Genomic DNA, 13,715 nt, shown 5'->3' on the forward strand with positions numbered 1-13,715 from the left:
AAGAAGATGTCGGGGATCGTGGAGCAGCGACGATGACGGTGTGAGTATGAGAGACGGAGTGAGAGAAAGGGTCGTATGTGGAGTGAAAGAGTGAGTGGACGTGAGTGGAGATGGTGAAAGGTGAGAGGAGTGTGTGTTGAGGCGGTGTGGTGTGTTGAGGAGGTGTGTGTGTATTGAGGGTTAACATGGCAAGAGGTGTGTCACTATCCTCTCGATGCGATAGCATCGTGCCTTAATCTACTATAATAAATGCGCTAAGCAGCTTCCGGGTTGTAACAACTTCCGTCCAGTTGTAACTGGTGACGTCACAGCACACCTCTTGCCATGTTAACCCTCAACACACCACTCCTCAACACACACTCCTCTCACCTTTCACTATCTCCACTAATGTCCACTCGCAGGATTTGAGAATACTCAAGATGGCGTGGCCGCAAGAACATGTCGCCGGCGTGGACAACGTCGGGATCAAGGATGGCGCCGGTGGAAGAAGATGTCAGGGAACGTGGAGCAGCGATGATGACGGTGTGAGTATGAGAGACAGAGTGAGAGAAAGGGTCGTATGTGGAGTGAAAGAGTGAGTGGACGTGAGTGGAGATGGTGAAAGGTGAGAGGAGTGTGTGTTGAGGCGGTGTGGTGTGTTGAGGAGGACTGTGTGTTGAGGGTTCACATGGCAAGAGGTGTGTCACTATCCTCCTGATGCGATAGCATCGGGCCTTAATCTACTATAATAAATGCGCTAAGCAGCTTCCGGGTTGTAACAACTTCCGTCCAGTTGTAACCGGTGACGTCACAGCACACCTCTTGCCATGTTAAACCTCAACACACCACTCCTCAACACACACTCCTCTCACCTTTCACTATCTCCACTAATGTCCACTCGCAGGATTTCAGAATACTCAAGATGGCATGGCCGCAAGAACATGTCGCCGGCGTGGACAATGTCGGGATCCAGGATGGCGCCGGCGGAAGAAGATGTCGGGGATCGTGGAGCAGCGACGATGACGGTGTGAGTATGAGAGACGGAGTGAGAGAAAGGGTCGTATGTGGAGTGAAAGAGTGAGTGGACGTGAGTGGAGATGGTGAAAGGTGAGAGGAGTGTGTGTTGAGGCGGTGTGGTGTGTTGAGGAGGTGTGTGTGTATTGAGGGTTAACATGGCAAGAGGTGTGTCACTATCCTCTCGATGCGATAGCATCGTGCCTTAATCTACTATAATAAATGCGCTAAGCAGCTTCCGGGTTGTAACAACTTCCGTCCAGTTGTAACTGGTGACGTCACAGCACACCTCTTGCCATGTTAACCCTCAACACACCACTCCTCAACACACACTCCTCTCACCTTTCACTATCTCCACTAATGTCCACTCGCAGGATTTGAGAATACTCAAGATGGCATGGCCGCAAGAACATGTCGCCGGCGTGGACAACGTCGGGATCCAGGATGGCGCCGGCGGAAGAAGATGTCGGGGATCATGGAGCAGCGACGATGACAGTGTGAGTATGAGAGACGGAGTGAGAGAAAGGGTTGTATGTGGAGTGAAAGAGTGAGTGGATGTGAGTGGAGATGGTGAAAGGTGAGAGGAGTGTATGTTGAGGAGGTGTGTGTGTATTGAGGGTTATCATGGCAAGAGGTGTGTCACTATCCTCTCGATGCGATAGCATCGGGCCTTAATCTAGTGACTGATATCCATTTTAAATTCTCCAATAGCTCCAAAAACAGACAGTATATTCCTCCATACAGTATTATGGCCACCGCATAGTGCGCCATACAGAGTAATGAGGCCCATATATTTCTCCATACAGAATCATTGGTCCCATATAATGTTCGATACAGTATATGATGAGCTCCACATAATGCTACAGTATATGTTGGTCCCCATGGATAAAGCTCCAGTGTCCTATGGGCCCAAATAATGCTCCATATATAATGGGCCCCATTTCTAATGCTCCAGTGTATAATGGGCCCTGTAAATGCTGCTCCAGTGTCTGATGTCCACCTTAGGAATGCTCCAGTGTATGGTGGGCCCCATATATCATTCTCCAGAGTACAGTGCTCCCCAAAAATTGCTCCCAACCTTTAAAACAATTAAATAAGTCTCCTCGCTAGGGAATCCCTGTACTCTGGACTCCTCATCATCCCCACCTTCCATCTCTCTGCACTTGGACTGTTTAGGCAGAGGGCGTACAGACGTGATATCATCGCGCTCTCTGACCAGAATGTCACTGTCAGGAAACGCGGAAGACGTTAAGGCGGTGGAGCAGAGAGAGGTAAGTATTTCAACTTTGCAAGTGCTGTGATCCTGAGCAGGCAGGGGGGGCCCACTCGTTGGCGACAGTACTGGCCCAGGGCCGCTCATAGTACGGCGGTGTGTCTGACGGCGCGTGGGCAGCGGGTGCGGCAGAGACACATTTGTGTACTATGAAGGGCCCTGGGCCAGTGCCGTCGCCCATGAGTATGCCCCCCACCTGCTCAAGGCACCTGCACTTTTATCTGCACCTTCCTCTTTGTCACCGTGTAAGGTGGTATAGTATGCGGGAAGGGGAACCTGAGTTTCATCAGGGTCAGATTCTGGCTGTGTAGAGTGCGAGGGGAATGTAGTGGTCTGGGTCAATGTACCAGCAAAATCATCTCGCAGTGGCTGGGCATCAGTGCACTTGTGTCGCCCCCAGGAGTACGGTCGCCACAGTGGCATTACCTTCCTCCTAGGGAGTGTGATGTCATGCTTGGGAGCAACGAAGGATCTCTCTAGCAGCTAAACCAACACACAACACAGTTCCCACTCCAGGCCAGCAGGGAGACCTCTGAACCTGACTGCTGAGAAGCTGCTCTCTGTGGTCAGGAGGAGGGATGTTAGGGCAGTCTGTGAAGGGAAGGGGAAGTGTGTGGATGTGAGAAGGGGAGCTGGAGGATGAGCAGAGTTAAGGCTCACTCCTAGCCGGAGCGCATGGTCCAGATTCCGGTCTCCGAGTTTGTAGGGACACTGACTGTACTGCAGCAGAAACCGGAGGAAGTAGCAGCTGTAAATGCTCTGTTCCCAACTATGGCTCGGAGGCCCCAGCAGCGACGTGTGTGAGCCAGAAGGAAAAGGCTACGGCTGCCTGCCATACGAGAAAGGTCCAAAAGAGAGTCAACAGGGGGAACTTCAGTGAACTCAGTACTGCAAGTATCTCAGATAAGCGCTAGAACGGAGGCCACACTACCTATCTGCAGAGAGAGAATTCCTAATTTGCTTCCAGGCTGACCAACTCCTTCTCCATCTGTACTCTGGGTCCTGGACGGCACTTACCAAGTACATGTAAAGAAACTGCACGACTGTGCTGTCATCTTTCTACTGCACCTGGCACACGGCTCTGCTACATCCTGCACTGCACACCATCTACCAACTCTTTCATCTGCCCTGTGACTACGGCCCTACCTGTGAAGGGCTTCTACATCTTAGTTGCACCACAACATCTGTCCCAGAGAAGCGACACTGCAGCGATTGTCAGTCTGATCAGAAACCACAGGTGGCGTCACGTATCATTCACCTATAAATGTTATTCACCTCTTTGCATGGACGCCCAGGGCCACGGACCGGGTCACCACCACTGTGACACATCCCTCTGAGACACCGGCCCGGTACCGATTAACCCCACTGGCCTGGCTGGCGACCCACACTCCATGTCAGATTCATCTTGGACTGGGGAATTCACGATTTGACTTGATAACCCAGGCATGGTATGTGAGAAAGAGCTACATAGACTAATGTGAAGTGTGGCCTGCTGCATCATTGACTTTTGGTGGGGGTGAAGGACACAAGGAAAGGTGATGCTCCTGCCCAGGAGCCTCCACTGACGACTCAGTGCTTTTATTTTTTGAAACTTTAGAAGAGGAGGTGATAGAGCTGGAGGCTGTGTCAGCAATGTAAGCCAAAACTTGTTCCTGAAGCTCTGGCTTTACCTACTCCCAGAAAATGGAGCCTTCGAGGCCGTGTGGAGCAAGACGATGACGCAGGCTCAACACCTCCTGCCTTAGGTGCTATTGTGCTTTTGCCACTACTAGCAGATGCACCATCACCACCATCAGTACCAGCTCGCAACCCCCGCCCACGTTCACGACCTCTTCAACCATACTTCCTCATTTTTGGGAAAATGTACCCAAAATACCACCAGCTATATGGTACTGTAAAACAAGGTACAAGGTGTATATAGTATTGGCGAGAATTTGAATCTCCCTAGAGATTTTAGGAGGCTGAACTAATAACCCAGGCCCACTATAGATTACACCTCAATTTAACAGGCTGAAATTGGCTGGTGTACGACAAAGTACAAGGTGTATATAGTATTGGGGAGAATTGGAATCTCCCTAGAGATTTTAGGAGGCTGACAATGATGCTCTCAGTCCAAGTGTGGCAGCAGGCAGCCTAATTAGCCTGATGCTGCACACAAAAGTGAGGAAAAATGAACGCTTGGTAACTGTGCAGAAAAGAGGAAGAAAAGTATTTTGCTTTTAAAAAAGCAGTTTGCACAGCAGTGTTCAAACAGCAATGCAGCTATCAGGGAGCCTTATAAGGCAGCCTATTAACCAACAGAGCTGATGCACAAAAATATAGCCTCCCCTGTCACTGCACACAAACTGTTGTGTTGTACAGTGAAAATCGCTACCAGCAGAAGCAGTTTTTTTGTTCTTCTTCCCTGCCTAATGCACTCCCTTATTCAGAATCAGCAGCAGCAACCTCTCCCTATTCTAAGATTGGCAGAATATGCAAATAAAGTCAGTGGAGCCTCATTTAAGAGTCTCAAACACGGGACTAGCCAGATCTTCCTCCAGGGAAGGACCCAGCCAAGGAGTGGCTCCTTTCGGAAACCACCATTACCACCATATTAAGTGGCCCTTTAAGTCAATATCCAGCTCTTTACGAGTTTACAGATCTGACAAGGGAAATACCAAGGTCAGGTATCCATCCACAGACAGCTGTTTCGGGATGTTGCCCCTCATCAGTGCGGAGTAGGATTCTGGCTAGGTGGGAGCAATGCCTAGTAGACCAACATCACGAAACAATCACTGACCTCAGGGAGACCAGTCAAAGAAAAGACTGCGGCAGCCAGCAAAGGCGCTCAATCAGTGAAATCCTAGGTGCATCGCTCCCTGGGAAATATGAATATGCAAATAAAATCCGTGGAGCCTCATTTAAGAGTCTCAAACACAGGACTAGTCAGATCTTCCTCCAGGGAAGGACCCAGCCAAGAAGTGGCTCCTTTCGGAAACCACCATTACCACCATATTAAGTGGCCCTTTAAGTCAATATCCAACTCTTTACGAGTTTATAGATATGACAAGGGAAATACCAAGGCCAGGTATCCATCCACAGACGGCCGTTTCGGGGTGTTGCCCCTCATCTGTGCGGAGTAGGATTCTGACTAGGTGGGAGCAATGCCTAGTAGACCAACATCACGAAACAATCACTGACCTCAGGGAGACCAGTCAAAGAAAACAATGCGGCAGCCGGCAAAGGCGCTCATCAGTGAAATCCTAGGTGCATCGCTCCCAGTGAAATACGAATATGCAAATAAAGTCAGTGGAGCCTCATTTAAGAGTCTCAAACATGGGACTAGCCAAATCTTCCTCCAGGGAAGGACCCAGCCAAGGAGTGGCTCCTTTCGGAAACTACCATTACCACCATATTAAGTGGCCCTTTAAGTCAATATCCAGCTCTTTACGAGTTTACTGATATGGCAAGGGAACTACCAAGGCCAGGTATCCATCCACAGACAGCTGTTTCGGGGTGTTGCCCCTCATCAGTGTGGAGTAGGATTCTGGCTAGGTGGGAGCAATGCCTAGTAGTCCAACATCACGAAACAATCACTGACCTCAGGGAGACCAGTCAAAGAAAAGACTGCGGCAGACGGCAAAGGCGCTCAATCAGTGAAATCCTAGGTGCATCGCTCCCTGGTAAATACGAATATGCCAATAAAGTCCGTGGAGCCTCATTTAAGAGTCTCAAACATGGGACTAGCCAGATCTTCCTCCAGGGAAGGACCCAGCCAAGGAGTGGCTCCTTTCGGAAACTACCATTACCTCCATATTAAGTGGCCCTTTAAGTCAATATCCAGCTCTTTACGAGTTTACAGATATGACAAGGGAAATACCATGGCCAAGGCCGGCTGCTGCAGTGTTTTCCTTGACTGGTCTCCCTGAGGTCAGTGATTGTTTCGTGATGTTGGTCTACTAGGCATTGCTCCCACCTAGCCAGAATCCTACTCCACACTGATGAGGGGCAACAACCCGAAACAGCTGTCTGTGGATGGATACCTCGCCTTGTTATTTCCCTTGTCATATCTGTAAACTCGTAAAGAGCTGGATATTGACTTAAAGGGCCACTTAATATGGTGGTAATGGTGGCTTCCGAAAGGAGCCACTACTTGGCTGGGTCCTTCCCTGGAGGAAGATCTGGCTAGTCCCGTGTTTGAGACTCTTAAATGAGGCTCCACGGACTTTATTTGCATATTCGTATTTCCCAGGGACCGATGCACCTAGGATTTCACTGATTGAGCGCCTTTGCCGGCTGCCGCAGTGTTTTCTTTGACTGGTCTCCCTGAGGTCAGTGACTGTTTCGTAAGATTGGCAGAAGTAAGATGGCGGTCAGTGTGCATGCCCTTTTATAGTCCCTGTGATGCCACACAAAGCAAGCCAATCACTTGCTTGCCCTTCTCAAAGTTGGTGGTGACCGATGCCCATGTCATCACGTTGCCCACAGTGTGTGTCCCCCATCATTAGCTGAAAAAGGGCACTGGAAGCATCATTTGAAATGCGACTTTGGCGCTCTGGTCGCCGACCTCATGGCCGACCTCACGCTATGGTCGGGTTTCGTTTCATGAAACCTGACTTTAGCGAAAGTCGGCGACTTATGAATTTAACCGACCCGTTTCGCTCAACTCTAGTGTGAGCTAATATATACTGCCGGGGGGGAGGGCTTCCTGTTGGCTGGGGATTTATCAGGCTGCCAATAGCAACCAATCACAGCTCAGCTTCTATTTTGCTACAGTTAATTAATCTGAGCTCTGATTGGTTAATATAGGCAACTGATAGGAACTGAAGGAGTTAAATTGAGTTCTGTCTATGTTGCATTCTCTTGTTTTAAAACCTTATCTTTTCTTTGAGGAGATGTCTCAGACATCTCCCTTGTGAACCAAGGTCAAATACCTCTGCTTTTTCGCCTAAATGACTTTCTTTGTCTAAAACAAGTTGTAAAATCATTTGTACTGCGCATGTCTGTAAAATGTTTAAATTCTTTACTATAAAAGACGGAAGCCTAACTGATAAGCCAGAGGCGTCTTGAGAGGCATCCCGAGTGGTTTTATACAGCTGGTGTCTGTGTAGTTCTTCTCGACGGAGCTGATTTAATTAGAGACATATGGTGCTTCACACCTAAGAACATCGGTCCTTCAGATGAAAGAGTAATCTGAGGGATCCCGACACAACAAAGGACATTCTCAGTATAACAAAGCTTGTGTGAGGTAATAGCTTGTCAGTTAGGGTGTGTTGGTGGAAAGGCTGATGTCAGTCACATTACCTCTATGTGAGAGGATATAGAAACTGCCAGTTACAGACTATTTTTACAACAATAATTCCTCATAAGAAAAGGAATTCCATGGCACGAATGTCAGCTGATGCAAAAAGAAAAGCTGCATTACAGGCCAATGAAAAATGTGAAGACCGAGAAACAAGGCTGACACACATGAGAATAGCAGCTGCTTCCTCAAGAGCCAATAAACTTTCTGAGCAGAGGGAAGCGAGGCTTGCAGACAAGAGAAGAAGAGCTGCTTCCTCAAGGGCCAATGAACTTTCTGAGGAGAGGGAAGCGAGGCTTGCAGACATGAAAACAAGAGCTGCTTCCTCCAGGATGTGCCACAGGAGAAGATGTTTTCATTCCAACAATTCCTCTCATTCCGTGCGATTTGCCTTTTGATTTTAAACACCTCCAGTTTCCACTTCGACTGGCATTTGCTATGTCCATCAACAAGGCTCAGGGACAGTCCTTGAAAGTAGTTGTAATCGATTTACAATCTCCATGCTTTTCTCTTGGTCAACTTTATGTGGCCTGTTCAAGAGTTGGAACAGCAAAAAATCTGTTCGTCTTTGCACCTGAAGGAAAAGCTAAGAATGTCGTTTATCAAAAGGCTCTCGAATAAGCAGTAGAAGATTACTTCACATTACTTGGCCAATTTAGTTAAATCTGTGTGGAATATCTCTGGTGTTGAAATATATGTTGTGAAAGACTTCTTCTATTAGCTTAGTTTTTGCCTTTTAATAATTACATTTCTATCTATTTGTTTTCTTGTTTTTGAGTGCAGAATAAATTTTTGTTAACAACAGTTATTAACCCGGGCGAAGCCGGGTAGTACAGCTAGTTATAATATAAAAAGCTCAAGTGGGTTTGTAAAGAACCAGGTAAGTATTGTGTTACAGTAATCCATAGAAAGAAATCTTTTTTGCTTGTGCAAACATTGTACTGTACACATTGGGCGTAAGGCTGTTTGATAGTACAGATACCATACATGGTTAAAAAAAATCTTTACAGCCACAGAAGATCCAACCATTCATAGTATATTAGGTAGTCAAGAATTCTCATAATAGAACTTGTTTAATAGACTGGTCAAGCACAGCATAAAGATAGTTCCAAAAGATGTAAACAATTAACACATATTATCAGTAAAGTAAGGAGAGGTCCAGGTGTCCACCATACCCGATGAAATGCTTCATCCAGGGGTCTATAGGAAGCTATAGGGAATAATATTGCATATAGGGGGCTGTGAGAACATCATGCTCTATCTAGGAGGCTGTGGGAGCCTCATACTGTGTCTAGAGGGCTATGAGGCTATCATACTCTGTATAAGGAGCTGTTGGTGAATCATACTTTGTATGGGGAGCTGTGGGGACATTGAGTTGGTTAGATAGATTTGTGAGGGTATCTAAGTTTATATAGTGGGGTTATGCAGACACTATAATGTGTATAGGAGAGCTCTGGGGGCCATCATACTGCATATATGGATCTTTGGGGACACCATACTGTACAAAGGGGAGCTGTAGGGGCATCAGACTTTTTATAAGAAGCTGTGGGGATATCACACTGTATATAAGAGAGCTGTACAGACATCATACCAAATTGCTTATATGTGATTTGCATACTATTGTAATGTGCCAACTAGATAATTTTCCTGCTTTGCTGCATGCTAATATTATTACATTAAGACAAGCAAAGAGAAGTTAGTCAGCATATCACCACAAGTATGCAAATTGAAAATAGTAGTTGTTGAAAACACTAATGGGTCATCTGGGCAAATTACATTTATGACCTAACCAGAGGCATACATATAAATTATGGAGCCCCATATAGCAAAAGTTTTAATTGTGCACCCCCACCCAAAAATGTAGCAGAGTGCATCTTTTGAGAATCACCACCGGTACATAAGAGAACTTCACTGAGCAAGTTATCTTGAGTAAACAGTATTTACTTCATATGGGTAAACATGTGATAAGAATTCAGTAGCACACAGTCCGTGCTGCTGCCATAACACACTCAAAGTGAAAGTAAGAAAAAAACAACAACAATAGAGAACTTCCCTCCCCACAATATAGCAAACATAACTTCACACTATCGCCATTTGCTGTCAGGCTAATGTAAAGTCCTCCCTTCACTTATAATAAGTCCTGATCTGTTGCATATGTCAACCCCTTTCTCAACAGTAAGGACTTATTCAATCAAACGCAACTTTTTTATCAGTCTCTGGTGTTTATCAGCATTCAACGCCTTCGTGAAGATGTCTGCTGTCATTTCTTCAGTAGGACAATATTCTAACTTCAAGACTCCTTGTTCCTGATGATCTCTCAAGAAATGATACTTCACATCAATATGCTTGGTTCTTGGATTGATTACTTTCATCTGAGCAAGAACAAGACATCCTTGATTGTCCTCTTTCAATTTTGTCAGTTCTAACTGTGGTTATCCTAAGTCTGTCAACAATTGTCTTAACCCCTTAGCGACAGAGCCAGTTTGCAGCTTAATGACCAGGCCAATTTTTACAATTCTGACCACTGTCCATTTATGAGGTTATAACTCTGGAACGTTTTAATGGATCCCACTGATTCTGAGATTATTTTTTCATGACATATTGTACTTTATGTTAGTGGTAAAATTTCTTCGATAAGTCTTGTGTTTATTTATGAAAAAAACAGAAATATGGTGAAAATTTTGAAAATTTTGCAATTTTAAAACTTTAAATTGTTATGCCCTTAAATCAGAGAGATGTGTCACACAAATTTCTTAATAAATAACATTTCCCACATGTCTAATTTACATCAGCACAATTTTGGAAGCAAAATTTTTTTTTTTAAGGAAGTTATAAGGGTTAAGAGTTGACCAGCGATTTCTCATTTTTACAACAAATTTACAAAACCATTTTTTTAGGGACCACATCATATTTAAAGTCATTTTGAGGGGTGTACATGACAGAAAATACCCAAAAGTGGCACCATTCTAAAAACTAGACCCCTCAAGGTGCTCAAAACCACATTCAAGAAGTTTACTAACCCTTTAAGTGCTTCACAGGAACTAAAGCAATGTGGAAGGAAAAAATTAACATTTAACTTTTTTTGCAAAAAATTTACTTCAGAACCAATTTTTTTTATTTTTACAAGTGTTAAAAGAGAAAATCAACCACAAAATTTGTTGTACAATTTCTCCTGAATACGCCGATACCCCATATGTGGGGGTAAACCACTTTTTCAGCACACGGCAGAGCTCGCAAGGGATGGAGTGCTGTTTGACTTTTTCAACGCAGAATTGGCTGGAATTGAGATCAGATGCCATGTTGCGTTCGGAGAGCCCTTAATGTGCCTAAACAGTGGAAAACTCCAACAAGTGACCACATTTTGGAAACTAGACCCATTAAGGAACTTATCTAGATGTGTGGTGAGCACTTTGAACCTTCAAGTGCTTCACAGAAGTTTATAACGTAGAGCCGTGAAATCCATTTTTTTTCCACAAAAATTATCTTTTCGCCCTCAAATTTTTATTTTTACAAGGGTAACAGGAGAAATCATACCCCCACAGTTATAGTGCGATTTGTCCTGAGTAAGCTGATACCCCATATGTGGGGGAACCACTGTTTGGGCGCATGGGAGAGCTTGGAAGGGAAGGAGTGCCATTTTGGAATGCAGACTTTGATGGAATGGTCTGCGGGCATCATGTTGTGTTTGCAGAGCCCCTGATTGGCCTAAACAGTGGAAACCCCCAACAAGTGACCTCAATTTGGAAACTAGACCCATTAAGGAACTTATCTAGATGTGTGGTGAGCACTTTGAACCTTCAAGTGCTTCACAGAAGTTTATAACGTAGAGCCGTGAAAATAAAAAATCCATTTTTTTCCACAAAAATGATCGGCGTACTCAGGACAAATCGCACAACAACTGTGGGTGTATGATTTCTCCTGTTACCTTTGTAAAAATAAAAATTTGGGGGAGAAAACCCCCAAATTTTTATTTTTACAAAGGTAACAGGAGAAATCATACACCCACAGTTGTTGTGCGATTTGTCCTGAGCACGCCGATACCCCATATGTGGGGGGGAACCACTGTTTGGGCGCATGGGAGAGCTCGGAAGGGAAGGAGTGCCATTTTGGAATGCAGACTTTGATGGAATGGTCTGCGGGCATCATGTTGTGTTTGCAGAGCCCCTGATGGGCCTAAACAGTGGAAACCCCCCACAAGTGATCCCATTTTGGAAATTAGACCCCCTAAGGAACTTATCTAGATGTGTGGTGAGCACTTTGAACCCCCAAGCGCTTCACAGAAGTTTATAAAAGCAGAGCCGTGAAAATAAAAAGTCTTTTTTATTTCCACAAAAGTGATTTTTTTAGACCCCAATTTTTAGACCCCCAAAGTTGGTAAATAATGGAAACCCCTCAATTCTTGCTCCAACCCTAACCCCAACACACCCCTAACCCTAATCCCAACCCAAACCCTAATCCCAACCCTAATCCCTAATCCTAATTCTAACCCTAATCCTAGTTCGCCCTAACCCTGATTCTAATCCTAACCCTAACCCGAGCCCTAACCCTAGCCCAACCTTAACCCTAGCCCTAACCCTAGCCCAACCCTATCCCTAACCCTAGCCCAACCCTAACCCTAGCCCAACCCTAACCCTAACCCTTGCCCAACCCTAACCCTAGCCCAACCATAACCCTAGCCCTAGCCCTAACCCTAACCCTAATGGAAAACTGAAAAAAATATATTTTCTTTATTTCATTATTTTTGCCTATATAAGGGGGTGATAAATAGGGGGGGTTATGTACTATTTTTTTTTATTTTGATCACTATGATTGTTTATCATAGTGATCAAAATAATGAATGGAATCTGCCAGCCGGAGCCGGCAGATTCCCGGCGGGCGCACTGCGCATGTGCCTGCCATTTTCAAGATGGCGGCGCCCATCGGAGGATGCCGGCGGGACGCGGGACCACCGGGAGGGGACGGAGGATCACGGAGAGGATCGGGGACCCTATTTCTCTCTCTTCTGATGTGCGATCACATCAGAGGAAAGAGAAATTTAATGCATAATCGCGGCATTTTTTTTGCGGTCGCCGTTGTAGGGTTAATAACGGCAATCGCAAAAGCGGGTCGGTAAAAACCGACCGATTCATGTTCTCTGGGGTCTCGGCTACCCCTGGCAGCCGAGACCCCAGAGAAAATCCAAAACTGGGGGGCGCTATGTACTTTCTTCACAGCACCGTGAATTAATGGCGCTGTGGTTTAAGTACCCTTAACTACCGCCGTTAAAAGGCGTATCGGCGGTCGTTAAGGGGTTAACCAAAGAACTTCTTGACTTGAACGAGAGACGTTTTGGTAGTTTACCTTTGTTTTCTCTCATTGAACGTCTTGATTCTGTGTCTGTAGTTGTATTTCTTCATTTTCAGTATTCGGTTCTTCATCAATTTCAACTACTTTCTCATCAGATACCTCTTCAGCTATGTCACTACTGTTTTTCTCATTTTTTGTGTCAATTGAAATCATAGTGTCTTCATTTAGAGCCTCAATGAATGTCACACTGTTACTCACACTGTTACTCAGGGGAAGAGTCTTGAGGAGATCATTTGCATATTCCCAGTGCCTTCTGGGATAAGTGAAGAGTCTCCGCGAGCTCAACGATCACTGGGTTTTGGCCGTTGCAGCTGAAAAGAGGAAATCGTAAAACCAGGGGAAGAGTCTTGAGGAAATCATTTGCATATTCCCAGTGCCTTCTGGGATAAGTGAAGAGTCTCTGCGAGCTCAACGATCACTGGGTTTTGGCCGTTGCAGCTGAAAAGAGGAAATCGTAAAACCAGGGGAAGAGTCTTGAGGAGATCATTTGCATATTCCCAGTGCCTTCTGGGATAAGTGAAGAGTCTCCGCGAGCTCAACGATCACTGGGTTTTGGCCGTTGCAGCTGAAAAGAGGAAATCGTAAAACCAGGGGAAGAGTCTTGAGGAGATCATTTGCATATTCCCAGTGCCTTCTGGGATAAGTGAAGAGTCTCCGCGAGCTCAACGATCACTGGGTTTTGGCCGTTGCAGCTGAAAAGAGGAAATTGTTAAAATAAGGGAAGAGTCTTGAGGAGATCATTTGCAAATTCCCAGTGCCTTCTGGGATAAGTGAAGAGTCTCCGCGAGCTCAACGATCACTGGGTTTTGGCCGTTGCAGCTG

The sequence above is a fragment of the Dendrobates tinctorius genome, unplaced genomic scaffold (genome assembly GCF_039654945.1).
Source record: "Dendrobates tinctorius isolate UK_male_01 unplaced genomic scaffold, ASM3965494v1 ptg000034l, whole genome shotgun sequence".
Classification (NCBI taxonomy): Eukaryota; Metazoa; Chordata; class Amphibia; order Anura; family Dendrobatidae; genus Dendrobates; species Dendrobates tinctorius.